Source organism: Pelecanus crispus, chromosome 3, assembly GCF_030463565.1.
Source record: "Pelecanus crispus isolate bPelCri1 chromosome 3, bPelCri1.pri, whole genome shotgun sequence".
Classification (NCBI taxonomy): domain Eukaryota; kingdom Metazoa; phylum Chordata; class Aves; order Pelecaniformes; family Pelecanidae; genus Pelecanus; species Pelecanus crispus.
This window is the reverse complement of record NC_134645.1, coordinates 4235920-4254280: the sequence shown is the minus strand read 5'-3', so window position 1 is coordinate 4254280 and position 18361 is coordinate 4235920.

Here is an 18361-nt window from a genome sequence, read left to right as displayed (position 1 = left end):
GAAGGAGGGGAGCAGGGACACGACACCACGGAGGCACGGGGACACGCGTGCACCTATTGGCGTCCGCTGCTGGCACCCTCCTGCCCTGCCACACTCGGTCTCCTTGGTATCGCGGCGCTGCTCTCGCTGCTTGTCACTGCCTGGATGACTATTATCAGCATTGGGGTCTCGAGGATGCTCGAGCTTCGCTGGTGATCAGCGTGGAGCCGCTTCAGCCAGAGGATGCTAAAAGCGGCGTGGGGACCGAGGGAGTGTTGGCGGTCACCGGACGTATCCTGCTCGCCGGGGGGGCCATGAGTGATGCTGCCCCTCCTCAAGCCTTTTTAGCTGCTGTACCCTTGTTGAGACATGACAAGGTTATGTTGGCGTGGTCTGGGGATCTATTGATCATCACCGGGGAAGGTTTGTGCGGGAGGTTGGGGATTTGTTGCTTTGTATGAGGTGGGTTAACTCATCCCGTCCCAGCACGGGATGCTCGGGCACCCCGAGTGACACTGTTTGGGAAACTTTGAGACAGCTGCTTTCCGTGCTGCATCCAAAGGCTGCCAAACTGGGTGCCATGACTGTTGTACGAACCCTCAGGTGCTGGTGCTGTCCGCTGCCGCGGAAAGGCGTGTGAGCTGGGAATGGCCTGGCACCTCCTGGGTCCTTCCTCTTTCCGTGTAAGCCCGCAGCAATTCAAGCCCACGGGGGCTGGCCAGAAAGGCCGTTTGCTGCGTGGGGGCATGCATGGCTGTGGTTATCCTGACATCCCCTCAGTGGAAATTTCTGAGCACGTATTTTTGTGCGTGGTCTATGTCTGAGGCCACCAGCTTGCCCTTGCTCGGCTGGGGAAGCCGTGCACAAAAAGATGCTGGAAGGTCTCCTCAGCAGGAGAAGAACGTTTTTATTGACTCTACTTGGAAATGTCCTAGGGATTTAGGAGCAGATTTTTCAGAAGGTGGAGAAATACTCTAGTTCTTTTCGCAAACCAGATGTCCCTAACCTAAAAAAACCCCCAAACAAACAAAACCAGCCAAACAACAACAACAACAAAACCCCCAAACCCAACCAACCAACAACAAAAAAATCCACCAACTTTTCAATGTAAGTCCTACGAATCCTGGTGCTGGGGCCTTAGGAAAGTACTTGGTATTTTGAATTTGGAGTGCAGTGAAATGCTGTGTGTGGATCTCCATCACCCCTCGCCCTGCTGCTGCTGGATTTCTGGGACCATGGAGTTGTTTTGGTAGCTGATGGGACTTAGAGCGTTGCCTGCTGGAGAGATGCTGGGTTCACACAGGGCTGGGAAGGGGCACGGGTGGTGCCTCCTGAATGATGCCGAGCCAGGCAGCGGGTGTCACCGCGGCTGGCACAGGTCACCGTAGGCAATGCTGGAGCCCGGGAATAAATCACAGGGCATAGGGAAGGGGGAGTGGGACACACACAAATCAAGGTGGGGTAAGCAATGGGGGGAGGAAGAGCAAATCTGGTCATACGATTCCCCAATGTCTTCCTGAACCTGGGCTCTTCATCCTCTGCTGTCCTAAAAGCTTCATTTGCAGAGACGGATGGGCTTGTTCTGCTCCACCACGAGTGTGAACGTGCCCAAGCACGGTGGTCTCCAGCCTGGGTGCCGACAAGGTGCTGCCCCTTGCTGTGCGACTCCAGGTCCCCCCCTTAATGGTTTTGGGGGGTGGTTGTGCCTCAGGAGAGAGGACAAACTGTGCCTGGGCTGGATATTGCAATGGGCAGCATTTGGCTCTTGCTGTCTGAGCCCTGGCCCTCAAATCCCAACCCTCCCTTTGAGGCTGAACTGGTGATGGGTCAGTGTGAGCCTGGCTCCGTGTCTTGCTCCTGCTTGTGGCCTTGCTGGAGAGGGGCAGAAAGGCCCGCATTGCTCTTTCTGTCCCCTTTAATTATTTTGGGGTCTGTTCTAAGGCTAGAAAAGCAATTTTGGGGATGCTGCCAGATAGCTACTGTGTTCTGCCTGCACACTTGGACACCTCCTACTATTTTTTTTTCCTTGATTTCACTGCTGCATTCAAAATAAACTCATTTCAAGGGTGTATGTATAGTGCCAGAGAATTTGGTTTTAATAACACCCCACTGAAGTACTCTGCAAAGGCAGGGATTGGGGGGGCTGATCCTGAGCGCACCCATTCCTGTCTTGGGGAGGATGATGATGATAAGGGGAAGCGGGAGCAAACTGGGAGATAACCGCACGTGTTCCCTATTCCGAGCAGCACCTTGGTGTTGGTGAGACTGTGGGAAATGGGGCTGCTCCAGAGGTGAGGGGTGGGAGCTCAGAGTTTGAACCTCAATCTGTGTATTTTTATTTATATATATTAAAAAAAAAAAACAACCCAAACTATAAAATCTCGTCCTCTGCCCAAAGGCTTTATAAGATGTCCGAACCTGGCGTGCTTAATGACCTTTGAAAACAACTTTTTTTTTTTCTCTAAAACCCAGCCCCAGGCTCATCTGTTTCAAAGAGTTTCACTTCTACCTCCTGGCTCTCATTTCCCCTTTACCTCCCCGCTCGGTGCTTTTCCCAGCCACCCTCACCAGTGCCCTGTTTAGGGCCCGGCCGGGCTGGCGGAGCCCGATCGATAGCCGGGGAGCGGTGCCGAAGGCGTTACAAAGGAGCCCACCCTTAACAACTCCGACCCTGGCGAGGTGCAAACCCAATGGACAAAGGGATTAAAGTATTTAATGGCAACATATCGGCGCTTGCCGTGCAAAATAGCTTGCTTTTTATGAGTCTGTATTTGAAAAAAACCCTTTTGTTTTTGTTTTGGGGTATTACAATAAGCCTGGGATGTTTTCACAGTTACATGTGTATATTTTCCCAGCTGTTTTAACCAGAAAAATTAATGTGCTTTTGATAGCTTGGCAATATACTGTTGGCAAAGCTTTGTAAAACTGGGTTATTATGTAGCAAAGTGGAAATCCAAAACATTGTATGCTTTGCTTCCTAGTTGAAATTCACTGGGTGGTGGGGTGCTTTTTTTTTTTTTTTCAATTCTTGTAGAAATTTAGAAACTCTTAGTGTCTTCATTAAAACCATCTCCCCTATTAATTTAATGCAGAGTTTTCTGACTTTTTTGTGAATGAGGAGTAAAATATCTGTCACTGGGGGAGGCGGTAAAATAGGAATTATTATTTTGCTTTTAATGTATTTGCATAAGGAAAGATGAAACAGATGTCTGGCCAAAAAAAAAAAAAGTTTCTACTTTCTGGTTTTAATCACTGTATTTCTCATTGTCATGTGTGATTGTAGGACTTGGGAAGAGAAAAAAAAAATCTGTTAATCTTTCCGTATCTGTACTATAGCATAAGTAGTATGTTTGGTATATTGCACAGAGATGAGTTGCTGCGATGATTGGGTTAAAACAAAAAGCAGGCATCGGTGGAGCAAAAACTCTGAGGAAGATGTAAAAGTAAAGCCAGCACCCAAACAAAAATAGAGAAAAAACACGGGAAGGTAAAACCCCATAGCAGGGAGGAAAAACAAAAGCGATTAGTTAAAGTCCTGCCTTGCCACTGTTTGCCTTGCAAAGAGGGAGGCTGATTTAAAGGAGGAGGGGAAAAAAAAAAAAAAAAAAATCGGTGGATTAATGTGAACTTTAATACTGAAGCAGTGTGTGTTTACTGCTGGTGACCACAAGACATAAATCTTGCGAGCACAATGTACAATGCGAGGCAGCCCCCAGGTTTTTTTTCCTTTTTTTTTTTTTCTCCAGCCTCAATTTGTGTGCAAGTGTGTGTTAAGTGCTGTTGAAAAATAGTGACCTTTAATAAAGGATCGTATCCTGAGACTATTTTCCCAGACACACAGTGACCTTTCAAACCAGACTGGGGTGAGGGGGTGTGGGGTTTGGACTTTGAACCGGCCAGTTCCCGCTGCGTGCCTCTGTTTGCCAGGCTACTTTTTATTGTGTGGCCGGGGAGCGCTGGCTATGCAAAGCAGGCTGAGCTGCCAGCCTCAACCTTTGCAAATCAATTTGTCTGCGCCCGAGTGAAAGATGCTGCGGCGGGGACAGACTGCATCGCTTTGTGCCACCGGTGTTTGTGGCACTCCCGGCAAGGCCCCCCCCCCTCCCAAAACGCCATACACTTCTATTTTTATTTTTTGAATCTTTTAAATTTTTTTAAAAAATTTTCTCCTCCTGTGACCCCAGTGGGATGGCCATGGGAAAAATGGGGCTCCTCTCCCTGGCAGCTGCAGCCATCCCCCCAAAAACACAGGGGTACCTTGGCCGAGGGGGTGGCACTGGGAGACCCCTCCAACTTTCCATGCCACTTGAAAAGAAAAAACCCAACCCATCGCACACGCAACATCCTCTACATAAATGCAAACAGTTCCTCAGGGTTAAGGTTATTGATTTCCCTGGTCTGCCCAGGCTCTACATTAATCAGTACCTAAAAATGCCAGGAAAAAGCAGAGAAATGCAATTACTTCAGGTCCTCTAAATTTCAACTTCTCCAGGTGGCCCCTCCCAAAGAAATGGAAATCCCGTGCTTTTCATAAAGCTGGATCAATTCCTGCGTAAGCAATTAATCACTGTTATACTCTGCAAAAGGTGGGTAGCAAAGGACGGGGGTCCCTCCATGGGGAGCCCCAGGGCCCCACTGGGATGTCACTGGCGCTCTCCTCCCTTCTCTTCTCCCCCTCAATGTCCTCCTTGAGCTGACCTGTGAAATTGATGGTTGGGCTCCTTTTGCATTTCTCTTGGAGACTCTTGCTTGTGAAATTCACTTTGTTCTTGGTTTCTGTGTGTATCTGGTGAGCTTTCATTATTAAAGCAGTACCAAGGAGCCAGGTGTGCTCGGAGAAGTTTTTATCTTCTTGCGTTCCACGTTGTTTTAATCCTCCCCGGATGCTCTTCGGTCGTGGTTTGCCTTGTTGCCTTGTGTCTATGGAGTCACTGCTTGTCACAGAGGGCAGGTTGCTGATGGGCATCCTTGCTCATTCTGGGCTTTGACTCCAAGCTTTGGGTTTTTCCTTTATTTTTTTTACTCAAATTTTGCTTTCACTCTTATTTCCCTGAGAGTTAGGTCAACACCCTCTCCAGCTGGCACCACAGCAAGTGGTCCAGGGCTGTGAGCACATGGAGAAACTACCATGGGGCAGGCAAGGGTGAGGGGATGGAGCATGTTGTTCCTCCCATGGTACCTGCTCCTATAGGAGCTCTTACCCTATGGGGAAGATGGGGCAGCTCATTCCTTACCCCAGGGCCGGTGGGGACAAGCAGTCTTGCCCTCGGGCATCTCTGGCAGGGCAGCTGCAGGGCTGCGAGCGCACGTCCTGAGAAAGGGAGAGGAGCAGGGATCTGGATTACTTAAACTTTAAAGAGTTTGTGTTTTAGAAAGACCATAAAAATGAAAGAGGGGGAAAGAATTTACTATAGTCGAGATGGGAAGTAATTATGGTCTGGATAGAGATTTCAGCAGCGGCAGGGTCAAGGCGAGGATGGGCTTTGTCAATGATCTGGAGGTGGCAACAGGCGGATTTATGGACATGGGAGACAGGAGGGGGAAAGAAATCTCGAGTGTCAAGGATGGCTCCAAGGTTTCTGGCCTTGGGAGAAGGTTGGAGTCAAGGAGAGCACCAACAGAGCCAAAGGCATGGGGCATTTTATATTTATTTTCAGTAATTGTAAATAATACAGGTGGGGGGGGAAGGCTGTTTTGCTGTAATACCGAAGTGGAGGGAGTTTATAAGTAGTGATAGAGAGTGTAATGGGTTGCGGAGAACCACGAAGGGCTTTAGGTATGTCACACAAAGAATTATTGAGACGTACAGAATTTGAATATTTCATCTAGGTCAGGCTTATTATGAAGGTTTTAGGTGAGCTGGAGACAGGAGGCCGGCTACCCACCAACATGTCTTGTGTGTTTGCTGGGCAGGACAATCTCTGCTCGTGGGCTGCCCTTTGCAGGAGGGACCGCAAGCTGTGGCTGATGCACTGCTGGGCCACTCTTGTTCTGCCTTTATTCCTCTCTGTATTGGGAGGCTTCAGGGTGGCACTGGGGTTTTGAACACTTACTCCAAGACCTTATTCATACTGAGAATTCATACTTTATTCATACAGAGTTTATTCATAGCATTCTGTCTTGTTAGCCCTCTGATTCAAGGCATACACAAGGCTATGAAAGGGGGGTTAGCAAGTGGAGTTGTGCTCTGCATGCTAATAGCATCTGCTTTATTTTTATGTCCTTTCTGACGAGTATATGGTGGATCAGTGTGCCCAGGTCTCGTGCGGGAGTGGGTCATGGATGAATGGTAGCTTTGATTCAGGCCAGCCTAAGGAAGCAACCAGAGAGGCTGGCTGCGGGCAGACAGGGCGTTGCTAGAGTTGGGATAATTTCCCCCCTCCCCTCCTTCTTAGGGAAAACTTTTCCAAAAGTGAGGAAGAAATGGTTTAATTAAAATTTTACATGGAAATCATTCACTTAGGTTAAAAGAAAATATGACAGTAAAGCCTGGAAACTTTCGACTTCAACCTTCCCTTCCCTCTCCTCTGTGAGGGACTTGCCTCTCCCGTGATACACCTTAATTCTCTTGTACTGAGCCCCTGTGTGCATAACAGGAGTCACTCGTGGTGGGACATGATGAGATGCAGAGGGAGTCCACCACTGGTTAGAAAACTTAGTTGTGTAAGGGGAAGTGTGGAGGTTGAGGCAAATAAATGATGGATCCCGTAAGACCCAGTGGAAGCCTTCTCCAGGTGATACGGCTTAGTTTGTGGAGGATGGGTTTTTCTGTTTAAGTGCTTGTTTCTCTGTCAGTGAAAACCAAGAACTACCGGGGAAAACAAAGTCTTGGTGCTTTGAAAAGCCAAAGGTATTGCCTCCCTCCACTGGGGCAGCAGCGAAGACCAACACGTGTGCTGCAGCCGCGTGAGGCAAGACGTGTTGGCTGAAAGGCACCTTGGTGCTTTGTGGTTGTCTCTGGAGTTGGGTCTGTTGGACACACCATCGGTTTGAGTATGTGCTGATGTATCCATCCATTTCCAAGGGTTTTTTTTGTACCCTAAAGGTGAGCAATTCAGGTGGGACTGAGCTGTGTCTGGCGGGGTAAGCTATGTTAAGAGATGCTGCTTCAGAAATCGTATTTTTTACAAGCTTGCTTTAATTCCCTAACCCAGCCTCTTCTATACTTTCTGAAACTGGCAGCATTATTTACAAGCTATACATCCAAGCGCATCAGCAAATCTCTGGTGTCTCACCCGTGGAAGTATATGTGCAAATGCTTCAATTCTTGTTTAAAACTAAGTCTTTGTGTCTACTTGAGGTTTATGAAGCCATTGAAGAGCAGCTTCTGTCCCCTTGTCGTGAGGCCTGGCAGTATCCTGGATGGAGGGGAAATGGCTGGATCGGTGCCATGAGATGGCTTCCTTATAGCCACTGTAGCTGGAAAGCTGCTGATCCCATGTTTTCTGCATCTGTTGCCTTGCACGCTCTTAGCCAGGACGATTTTGGGGTAATCTGACTTCTTTCCAGCTTTAGTAAATGAAGCAATATTTGGGTAAGGGGAATAAACGAAGTTCCCTGGCAGTGGGAATTTGCAGGAGCTGAAAAAGCCTCTGATGCTGAGAAGGGTCTCTGTGGTTTGGCTGCTGAACCAAGGTGGCACAAGTGTGTAAGGGAAGGGTGATTTTAATGGATATGGGGGTCTAATTTTTCTGACTAAACTGAATATATTCATCAAAGGAGGGCTGGTGGAAAGAGGTGACAGGCATACTTGATACTGAAAAATAAGCAATTTGTACCCTTTTGACTTGAGAACTTGCTCAAGGGCATTTCATCCCTGTGAATATTTGGATATATCCTGTGCTGCCAACAGTACCACTGAGGTTCCTTGAACACTTTGTCTTGCTCAAGAGGGGCCACTTTTTTAAGGATTTCAAAATAGTCTTTACCAGTACCATTATTTTCTGTTCATATGTTCACCTAAACATCTTTCTTTTTCTGCATCCTTTGGCCTGTCTTGGCTCACTGGCATATCTGGAAAGCCTCCTCTGTGTGTGTGTTGGATATGAAAAAAGATCCTGGAGATCAATTTAGTTGGCTAAACATGAGCCACCCAGTGAGTGTCTTTCCTGAGCTTTTCTTTCCTTTTTGATCTCGATAAAGACATCTGCTGATTGCTGGGGAAGCTATGTTGCTATCTAAATAATTACAGATTTTTTTTTTTAAGCCTCAAAATCATTGGAACAGAACATCTAGGATAACTTTGAGCACTCTTAAAAAGAGGGTTGGTTTTTTTTTTTTTTCTGGGAGGATTTGAAGAGTTTTGGTTCGGTGCCGCGCTGGCTCAGAGCCAGGATGAATTGACCCCCCAGGAAGGGGAGCTTTCTTCATCCTCGTAACATTAGTCATGGGTGCCGAGGATTGAAACCCTCTGGTTTTCACCCGTTACCACCTGGCTGAAGATCTGATTTGTGCATTGATCAGAGCATCTCACGCTTTCCGCTCGGGCTTCATGGACCTTGGGTAGCTGGCTGTCTCACCCGGGCGATGGCTTAAAGTCTGTGGGGTGAGAAACAGCAGCATTTTCACTCTTAAACTTCCCCCTGTCCACACTTGACCGCCTCTGCAGGTGTGTCCTCCAGCTGTGAAGTGGACTTGAACGTTACCCATGCTGTGAAAGATGCTGGTGAGACAAGGGGGGACGGTGGAGCAGAGCGGAGAGCGTGAGCAGACGCTGCTCCTTCTTCCTCATGTGCCACCTTTGTCGGTCTTTCCCCGTCCTCCTCTTCCTCACTGTGGCAGCAGATCGGTGCTCTTTGCAAGCAGAGTTGGGTCTCCTGTCTCTCAGCCCAGTGAAATTTGTGTTTCCTAAACATATTTAAATGCATTCCCCCCAGCCCAAAGCCAGGAGGGAAGGGCGTGCTGGCTAGGCAGAGGTTTGATACCCGCAGTGCCTCACTTAAAGGTCTGAGTAAATCAATTAACTGTGTGTTACATGAAACTCAGCCTGTTTCTTGGTTTGTTTTTTTTTTTTTTTTTTTTTTAAAGAAGAAGAAAAAGTTGCATAAATGCCCCTTTTCTTCCCCACTCGGTCCTCAGGGGAATACAAGGAGTTAACGCTGGTATTTATAGAAACAAGCCAAGCTAATAACCACTGCGAAGCTGGGAGAGGGCGGTTGTGAGGTTATCAGCAAACACGAGAATGAAAAAAGAATTGGTTTTTGAAGAATTAAAGGGCTGTCGTACCCCTCCCCTCTCACCCCAAAGTGCGGGACCATTGCGGCTGTTGGTACAGAAATGAAAGGTATTACAGGAGAGTCATTGTGTTACCCGGGGGGGCACGGGGGAAGTGTCTGTCTGTCTTTTTTTTCTTCTTTTTTTTTTTTTTTTTTCCCCCCTCTCTCTCAAACTTCCTGGTTGGTCAGGCCGGGGCTGACAAAGGGGAACCGGTCGTGTCCAGACACATTGCAGACTTCTGGCAAAATAGCCCAAGCTCACGAAAATTTACACATTTCCTGGCACCTGGCCAGGCGGTACTTGTAGAACTTGGCATGGCTTTCCTTCAGTTAGAAAAATGGCCTTCCCCCCCTGCCTTTTTTTCTTTCTTCTTTTTTTTCTTTTTCTTTCTTCGGTGGGCCAGAGGATGGAAAGCTCCTGTGTGCCAGGTCAGGACTGTAGAAAACAAAGTTTGGGCACGGGGAGTGGTTCCTGCAATGGTATTTCTTTGACTTAGCATGCGTTGCTTGCTCTCATCCTTGATCCTGATGTGCATGACCCGGCTGCTGCCAACCTCCGCGTGAAGGACCACCTGATGGCCACGGTGATGCAGACAGCCACCGCTGAGCATCTTTTCTGGGTTGCTGAAAGCGATCAGACTGGCAAGAGGGACATGTGTGGGTGGTATCTCAGCCTGTAAATAAGAGGTTTTGGGGAAAAAATGGGTCACTACTTAGTTAAGCTCCCTGCCTGGCTGTGGGTTTCTGGCCAGCTCCTTGCCTCTGTTTCTTCATGGGGGGATTGAAACCAGCCTCCCGCTGGTCAGCAAACCCTGTGTCACTTCCTCCCCTCCACCAGCCTCACTCTTTCCACAGAGCAGATTTTCAGATGAACGTTTTCGGTTCACTAAAGGTAGTTTTGAAAACATTTTTAGTTCTGTTTTAAAAAAAAAAAAAAGTGGGAGCTCATCTGGACCTGGCGGCACAGGCTCAAAATGTGGGATGTGAGAAGCCCTTTCCATTTGGGGCGGATGGGCTAATAAGATTGCCATTTTAATACTCATATCCATTTTTGACAGCTCTTCTCGGCGTGAGGCACCCTCCCACAACTGCACCTCTTTGTCTCAATATTGCTCATATCCATTGCAAACTCCCCCAGGGTATGTTCTCGTCTCAGTCATCGGGAGCTGTGGATGTATATCTTCCTGCATTAGGCTGGGAATTTCATACCAGCCCCTCCCTTGACACACACATACTTCGTGGCATGGAGTTTAGAATAACGTGCAAGCATCTGCGTTATCAACCACAAGCAGGGAGAAGACGGGAAACTGGAAACCCTTGGACCATTGCGGGATTGGGGTGGCTGGAGTCTGGTAATTCAATGTACTTGGAGCAAGGAGGGGAACCTTGGATTTTGGTTAAAAATTTCAAAGCACAGAAGTGATCCTGACCCTTGGCCTTTGGATACACATCCTTTTTTTTTTTTTTTTTTTTCTTTTTCTCCTCCTCTCTCTGAAGTTTCAAAGCACTGAAGGTTTTGGCCCTGCAGAGGGCTTCTCTGCTTTTCCTTATTGCAGACATCTGAGCTTTTGACGGGCAGTGTACAGGCAGATTTACATTTTAATCCCCAGCGCTCACATCTAGGGATCCTAAAGCATCTTACACAACCTAGGAACAGGAATGTTTTGCCTGTTGCAGAAATACAGCTGCAAAGCAGTGCCTGCCTGACAGCGTGCAATACCGCTGCCCTGCCAGGTTTGGGGCTCTGGGACTGCTGGAGCAGTAGAGGGTGATTGCAAAGCCCATGTTTGGGTGCAAGCTCCCCTGCAGCAGTAGGGTGAAGGAAACTGATTTGGGATTTCAGGTGGAGAGCGCAAGACTCGTTCTCTTGGCCAGGAAGCAGAGAGTGGTGCGTGCAGTCAAAACAGCAGAGGACATCTTATGTGGGTGGCATGTAATTATCTGGTAATCTGGCCCGGATACCAGGATTAAGACCATGTGTCTTATGAAACATACCATGGGATCTTCCATACGCACACCATCTTTGCTGATCATGTGGCTGGGGCTCCAGGTTTCCACTTTCTAAGATGGCACCTGGAGTGTAGACCTGTTGATGGTGCTGAGGGCAGAGTCATGCTTGCTTCCCTCTCCTGTGTCCTCAGAAGTCATTCTTCTAGGGAATGGACCGTGGGCTTTGACCATCTTAATCTAACCTAAAGGTCAGAATGTGATTTTTACTGAGGCAGTGTTTTCATGGCGGTAAGGCTTATTGAACATATGTTTGACTTTTATTCACCTACTTGTCATGGCACAGTAGAGAGATACTGCACTGCTGCTAATGTTCTCCATGTAATCACCTGAGTGATAAGTTCTTTCACTAAATCTTAATTTCTTCCAGGCAAGAGTGCTGTTGTACAAACATACGTGCAGCAGAAAGCGCAGTGACTCTGCTGCTGTATCACAGTTCATTTTACGGCTTATTGCTGTTTGCTCAGTGATGGTCTAACTCTGCAGTGCCTCACTCTTGCTTGTTAACAGCATGGAGGTTTATTCACACAGGTGGTTGAGTCTCACACTCATGTGAGCATTTGGGTGCCGCTGAATGAACTATGTGTACAAATAAGGATCCAGGAAGTACAGAGGTTTCTTGGATTTTATCCTCAAATGTGGGGCAGGAGAACACAAACCTTTTTAACTTTGAGTGGTGGTGGTGGAGCTCTTCAGCTTCCTCCCTGCCTTTCAAGGGAGCAGTGATGAGTGATCCCCGGCGCCAGGCAGGTGTCCCCTCCACTTCCCTAGGTGCACCCTCAGCTAGCAAACAAACAGCCGAGAAGGAAAACCCACAGAGGGAGCTGCTCTCTCAGATTTGGGTGGACAAAGGAGGGAAAGTTAAAACTTAGACAAGATGAGACTTTTTTTGAGAGTTCATTTTTTTCAGCTCACAACACTATTTTTCTACGTATGCATGTGTGCGCACAGACACGTGTGAACATGTGCATGCACGCTTCTACCTCCTTTTGTCCTGAAAAATATTAGATGTTTGCACAGTGGCGGCCAGAGTAGTTCTCTGATCTCATGATCTCATTGCGGGAGGTACTCGGCAAATCCCATGCTGTAGAGCAGTTGTGCACCCTGGTGAGACTCCCTGGGTGACGTGTGGGAGCTCTCTTGCAAGGACCTACTTGTCCATAGGATGGACTTCATGGTTTGCCGTAAACCTGCTCTAGCAGCAGAGATGGCTGTGGTGCTTGAGCAAGATGTCTCACCTCTTACCTGCTCACTTCAGATCCAAGTGAGGTCTTGGGCAGCTGATTAAATCTGTTCAAATTCTCATTGGCATCAGACATGTCAGAGTCACATAGTACTGAAAAAGGCCCTAGGATGAGCCTGCCAATTCTATAATGGCCCTTGAGACTGCGAGAGGTAACCGCTAGGTTATTCTTAGGCTGCCTGTGTCCACCTCAACCTGAAACGTAGAGGAAAACTGCTATGCTGAGGGGAAAGCATGAGCAGAGAAGAAAAGGTGGCAGAGGTGCACCCAATGGTGAGCCCCAAGGTCCCCATTTGCAGGAGTGTCCTCCATGGGGACGGTTGTTAGACAAGCAGCTGGTCGCTCTGTACAGCATGCCAAGATGGGAACCACCCTGTACTGTGCCCCAAAACTGGGTCCCCCAGGTGCAGATGTTAACAGACTAGCTGTGCTCATTGGTTTTTAAGTTGGTGTCTTGAGCTTCATGCTGAGGATTTTCTGTATTTCTGGAAATCAGCTGGGTAAAGCACGGCAAAGGCAAGGCATCTTTATTTCATGTGTTGGAAGTCTCTCGGGGCAGGAGTGGGGATGGAGGTGTGTGTTGTGGGGGCTGAGCTAAAATGCTGGAAGAAACTGCATCAGATTTGGATAGGTCTGTGAGCTGTTTATGATGTCTTCTCCTTGCAAGTCTTTCTGAGCATGTGCTAAGTGAGGCTGAGCTTTGAATTTTATGAGGAAGGTGTTTGTCCCACAAGTACAAATGTCTAATTAGATCTGACACAGCAGAGGCATTTCCGTGACATTTATGCCACCGTCTTTCAATCCTCAGGAGCATGTAGTCCAGTGGGAGGCACCACAAACAATGTCAGAAACAACATAAAATTCTCCATTAGCCACGACCCCCGGAAAAGAAAAAACAACAAACCAACACCCAACCCTCACGCTACTTTTATTAGGCACACTAAAAGTGAAAGCAGAAGGGTGGGGCTGGGTTTGTTGATCTTCGCTTGTAGAAAGAAATAAAACGGCTCATTTAAATTCTTAAGAACTGCATAGGAGGCAGGGAGACACAATGAGGATCTTGGAGAAGAAAGGCCATCAGCTGAACAAACTAATGGCATGGTAATCAAAGGGGAGTAATACAGAGCCTACTGGGAAGTGCTTTAGAGGAGGTTCCAGCTAGGCATAGCAAGGGCCCTGTTAAGTGACATCTTTAATAAATTATAAATTAAAAAAAAAAAAAGCACAAAGGAACATGTAGCAAAAGGGAAAGTCGAGTCTAAGACGTTCCTAAACAGCACGTGCTCTAAATCTGTGCTGCGGTGGCTGCACCTCCTCCACGGGGAAACTCAGCGGAGTTGTCGCTGTTGAGGATAACTCCCAAATCCCACTTTGCTGATGAGCTTGGTTATTCCTGGCATGCATGAGGGGTATGGTCCATGTCTGGAGTGACCTCCACAAGTTTTGCTCTGGAGGTTCAGTTCTCCAAGAAAGCGGATCTGGCAGGAGCATGTTGGAGGCGATGAGGAACCAACCTGCAGAAATGAGGACTGTGCGCTAATCCACACCATCTTCTTTGCTAGCCTGGGTTGATAGGCACTGTGAAAGTGTGAGCTGCCGTGTGCTACCAATTACTGTTCTGAACAATAAGGTTACAACTAGAGTTAGAAGTTGAAAAATTAAAAAAACCCACTAAGTAGTTGTGGGGTGTGTCATCTTCAAAGCACTGCACAAGCATTAATTAAGCCTCACAACACTGCTGCTTGGTGGGACAGTAACCTTTGCGATGGTCATTTCTACAGGTGAATGAAGCAGGAGGTGTTCTTTTTTTTTGTTAGCAAAAGTGAAATTAAGTATAATTTCTGATAAACAGGAAACAAAGTTAAAAAGACAGGGGAACAAAATCTGCAAAGTCAAAAACAACTAGTGCTAACCCACAAAATAGGGAAACAGGAGGTAGTAACAAGAAAAAAACCTTAGAAGCAGAAATGTCCCAAACTGCAGAAATGTGTTTGATTTTAACCAAAAGGCTAAACTTTTCCGTGGTGCAGCTGGCTTTGGTAGAATTTACACTACAGAGAAATTTGGCCTCAAGGAAAATGTCTTCTCAAGAGAGGTGGTGGTGGGCATGACTTAAAGAGGGGAGATATGAGCTCAGAAATATCTAGTGCTTCCCCGGTGGAAGCTGCTAAATAGAAGTTAATGTTTGGAGGGCAGGAGTGTTGCACCTCCAAGGTGCTAAGCTTTGGGTCAGTCAAGCATCAAAGCGTCTTGGTGCCGTAACTGTAGTTTTAAATCAACCATTGCTCTCAGTCTACTCAAGAAAAGCCTTGGCATTGAAATCCACCAGTTTGGAAAATTTCATTTTAGAAAAGCCAATCAGCATTTGACCTGATGCAAATTTGTCTTGCTTCAACTTCTGCCATTCCTTTTCAGATCTCCTACAAATAATTAATAAAAGCTCAAAATCGGTGTCAGTTCTAGAAGTGTGAAAGCAGTCCTACTTGTAAGCAGAGGGCAAATGTAGAATAACAGCAATTTTTTTTTTGTGGTTTAATTTTAAATCCTTTGGAATTGAAATACTGGGAGGATCTTAATGGGAACTATGACATAGCCTTAAATGTAGGGTAACAGCGCAAATTCAATATGGTTATAATTGCCATTTTTCCTTATTACAGACTCTGTGTGTGACCCATTGCCTTTGCTTTCACTTTCTTCTTCAGCTATCTGAGTTTTGTCACCTTTCTCAGCAAACAGGAATGTTCAGGACAAACAGAGCCTGCAGTGTGCTTAAGACAAAACCAACCCAAAACCCACAAACCAAAACTTTTTTATGGGAGGCAAAAGTTTCTGGCTCTGTTAGCTGTGGGATACAGCTAGAAATGGGAACTGTAAGAGTTAAACCCAGCCAAACAAACCCCCAAACCAAAAACCCTACCCCAGAGAGAGCACCAAAGATAAGACTTTTTATTCCTGATGTTTGAATCAATCTATCAGTTTTTACAGGTATAAAACTGATCTCCCTTTTGAAATATTCCCACTCTGGTTGAAGCAGAGCACCTGAAGAGCATCAAAGCTTGGGGTATTTTGGCCCTCTTGCCTATGACCGTCTGTCTGCGATGGTCCTGAAGCACAGCAAAAATGTAAATTAATGAGGAAAAGCCCCTGTCCCTGTTTTTGGGGTACTGATTTTCCATTTCAGCTGGACTGGTCTCCTCAGAGGTGGGAATGTCCTGTGCTCTGGCACTGCTTAGCTGGCTTGCAAATACGGCACGGCTCCAAGGCTTGACTTCCCTCTTGTCCTAGGTAAACTGAAGCATGAGCTGCACCCCTACTTGTCTGACATCTCCACTTCTCAATGCATATGTGGCTGCATCCAGCAGTTGGGTGTAAAACCATGGGCCAGCAGAGATCAGGTGACTGATTTTTTTTTTTTTTTTTTTTTTGGTGATTATCTTCCCATTTCAGCATAAAGGTATGGGGGACGCTCAAATATTATAACTGCCTATTTGGGCTAATATTACCCCTAATATTGTTATTTGTGAATGACTGGTGTGAATGACTGGTTAAAAGGATTGCAAGTGGCAGTGCAGAAGCTGTGGCAGGGGCATGATGTATCTAAGATGAAGGATTAATTAAGAAAGCATGAGGCCGTGGTGTTGCATCACGGCTGGCTTTGCCCGTAAAGCTGGGCCATGTGGTCCTGCTGGGGTGGGGGGTGCCGGGGGCCATGGGCGCATACACTTGGATGATTATTTTTCCTTCGTGTGTGACGGCTCACCAGTCTTTGAAGACACCCCACATTGTTGTTGGCTTTATGGTGAACGCTGCTTCTTTTGGGGAGAGCTTTCAGGAGCAGCAGGAGAGTTTGTTCCCTGCCTTAATCACGTGGATTAGAGTCAATCCTGGGGTCAGGGTTGCTCCCTGGAGGCTGGACAACGGGGGTTTGGGCTTAATTTTTGAACGAGGGGATTGCCTGTGCATTGTGCTGGTGAAGGGGCAATGTGTACGTGACGCACGGTCTGCGTGGAGCAAATGAACCATGCTGCAAGTGTACCCCCGCTCCACATCGCCTCCTGCAGCTTACGGCTGCGAGACCCCGGTGCCTGCTAATTACAGTCAAATGCTTGCTTTGCTCAAGTATGCAGCAGGATTTGCCTAAATTCAGAAAATAATTTGTTATATCAAAAAAAAAAAATTTCTAGAAGTGAAGCGCAAGCACATCATCAACCAAATCAAAGCATGCTAGTTCTCAAACTGTATATTTGAAAACTTGCTTTGACTTAATTAAAAATACAAACTTTTGCAGTGACAGCAATTTAATGTAGGGGTTTTTTCCTCTGTTTCTCAGAAGCTTTTTGAAAATCTTCTCTTTTCACATGAAATTGTTTCTTTTATGACTTCCTGGAAGTATTCAGATGCCACAAAGTCTAAAAATTATGAGCAAGCCTCTCCTCACACTCTTTCTTCCCTCTTCCCCACTCTGTCGTGTTTATTTTGTAAACGTGTGTCACTAAGGTTCCGGAGAAGCAAATACACAAATATTGCTTCCACCAAAAACACTGAAACTGTCTTTTAAATTACAGTTCCTACCAGCCTTGGTTATTTTTAATCATAGTGAGAGAAGCTTTGTCCTGCTAATGCAAGTGATGGCCCATCCAGGAGAGCGCTGCACCATTTCCAGGGTGTTTTGTATGGGGAAGCTGTAGGGTTGCACCCTTCCTGTATGGCTGAAAGCTTGTCTCAAAATTTAAATACAGGAGGAGGATGGGGCTGAAGACTTGAATGTTTATTTGAAAATATTTCTTCTACAGGAGTAATTTTTGATCTGCTAAAAGGAAAAAAAAATTCCAGTCTCTCAAATACAGGGATTACATTATCAGGACTGGCAGGGTGGCGAGCTGTGATGGGTCTGAGCTGCAACGTCTCACATATGGGTGCATGAACCCAGGTTGGTGCACGCACAATGAGGGTGTTAAAAAGCTGGCGATCAGGCTAAAACTGCTTTGAAAAATTAGCCCTGGAAAGCTAAGAGTTGTATTCTGGGGTTATTTTGGGGTTGAACACTGACCCAGGTAATTAATCCTGTTGCCTCTGATGGGTGTCGTTGGGTGAGTGTTTATCCATGTCAGGGAGACAATAAATTCAGATTACTTTTTTTTTTTAATTAATTCCCACCAATTTTGCCCTCGTGCAATAATGTCACTGAGTTCAGAGGAATGACTCCTGATTTCAGTGGGTGTAACCGGGAGAGCGGCATCACTGGTTTTGACCAGGCACGTCTGCTCAAATTTTCTGAGCAAGCAAGTTGTTTGGATTCCTGCAGAGTCTTTTGAAACCAACTCATGACCTGGGTGCTGGCTATCTCCTACGGGTCCCGTGCACCGATGCTGCTGTGGCGCACAGCCCTAGGGAGGGGATAGCAGGATCAGACCCTTCACAGAAAGGCCGATCTGGGGACAGTCCTTTGGGCTTTCACACTGTTAATGCTCTAGAAAACCCTACTAGGACCATACTAAAATATCCAGATATCTGCTGCCTTACGAGCAGGTGCAGTTATGAGTAGATACTCCACAAAGTGCACAGTACACTGCTTAAAGGTAACATTGGGTACGTTTGGTCGAAAGTCATACAGCTCTGTTAAAAACCATGGGCTTTTCCACTGGTTTAAGTCCTTGTTCCTTATCCTTTATTGTCTCATTTCTAGTTTATCTCTCTGGCCTATTTGTTCTCGCTCTGAATGTCTCCGTTTGCTTTCGTTAAGCTGTTTCTTGGCAGTGCCTTGAAGACAAGAGACTTCGCGGGGGGGAAAAAAAGCATTTCTGTGCAGCAACAGGGTGGAGTCAGGGAGGTGGGGTTAGAAATGGTTTTGCTAAGAGCTGCCATTAAACAAAAGCACAAACAACTGGCTCTTCCTCCAGTCACAGCACAGATTTTG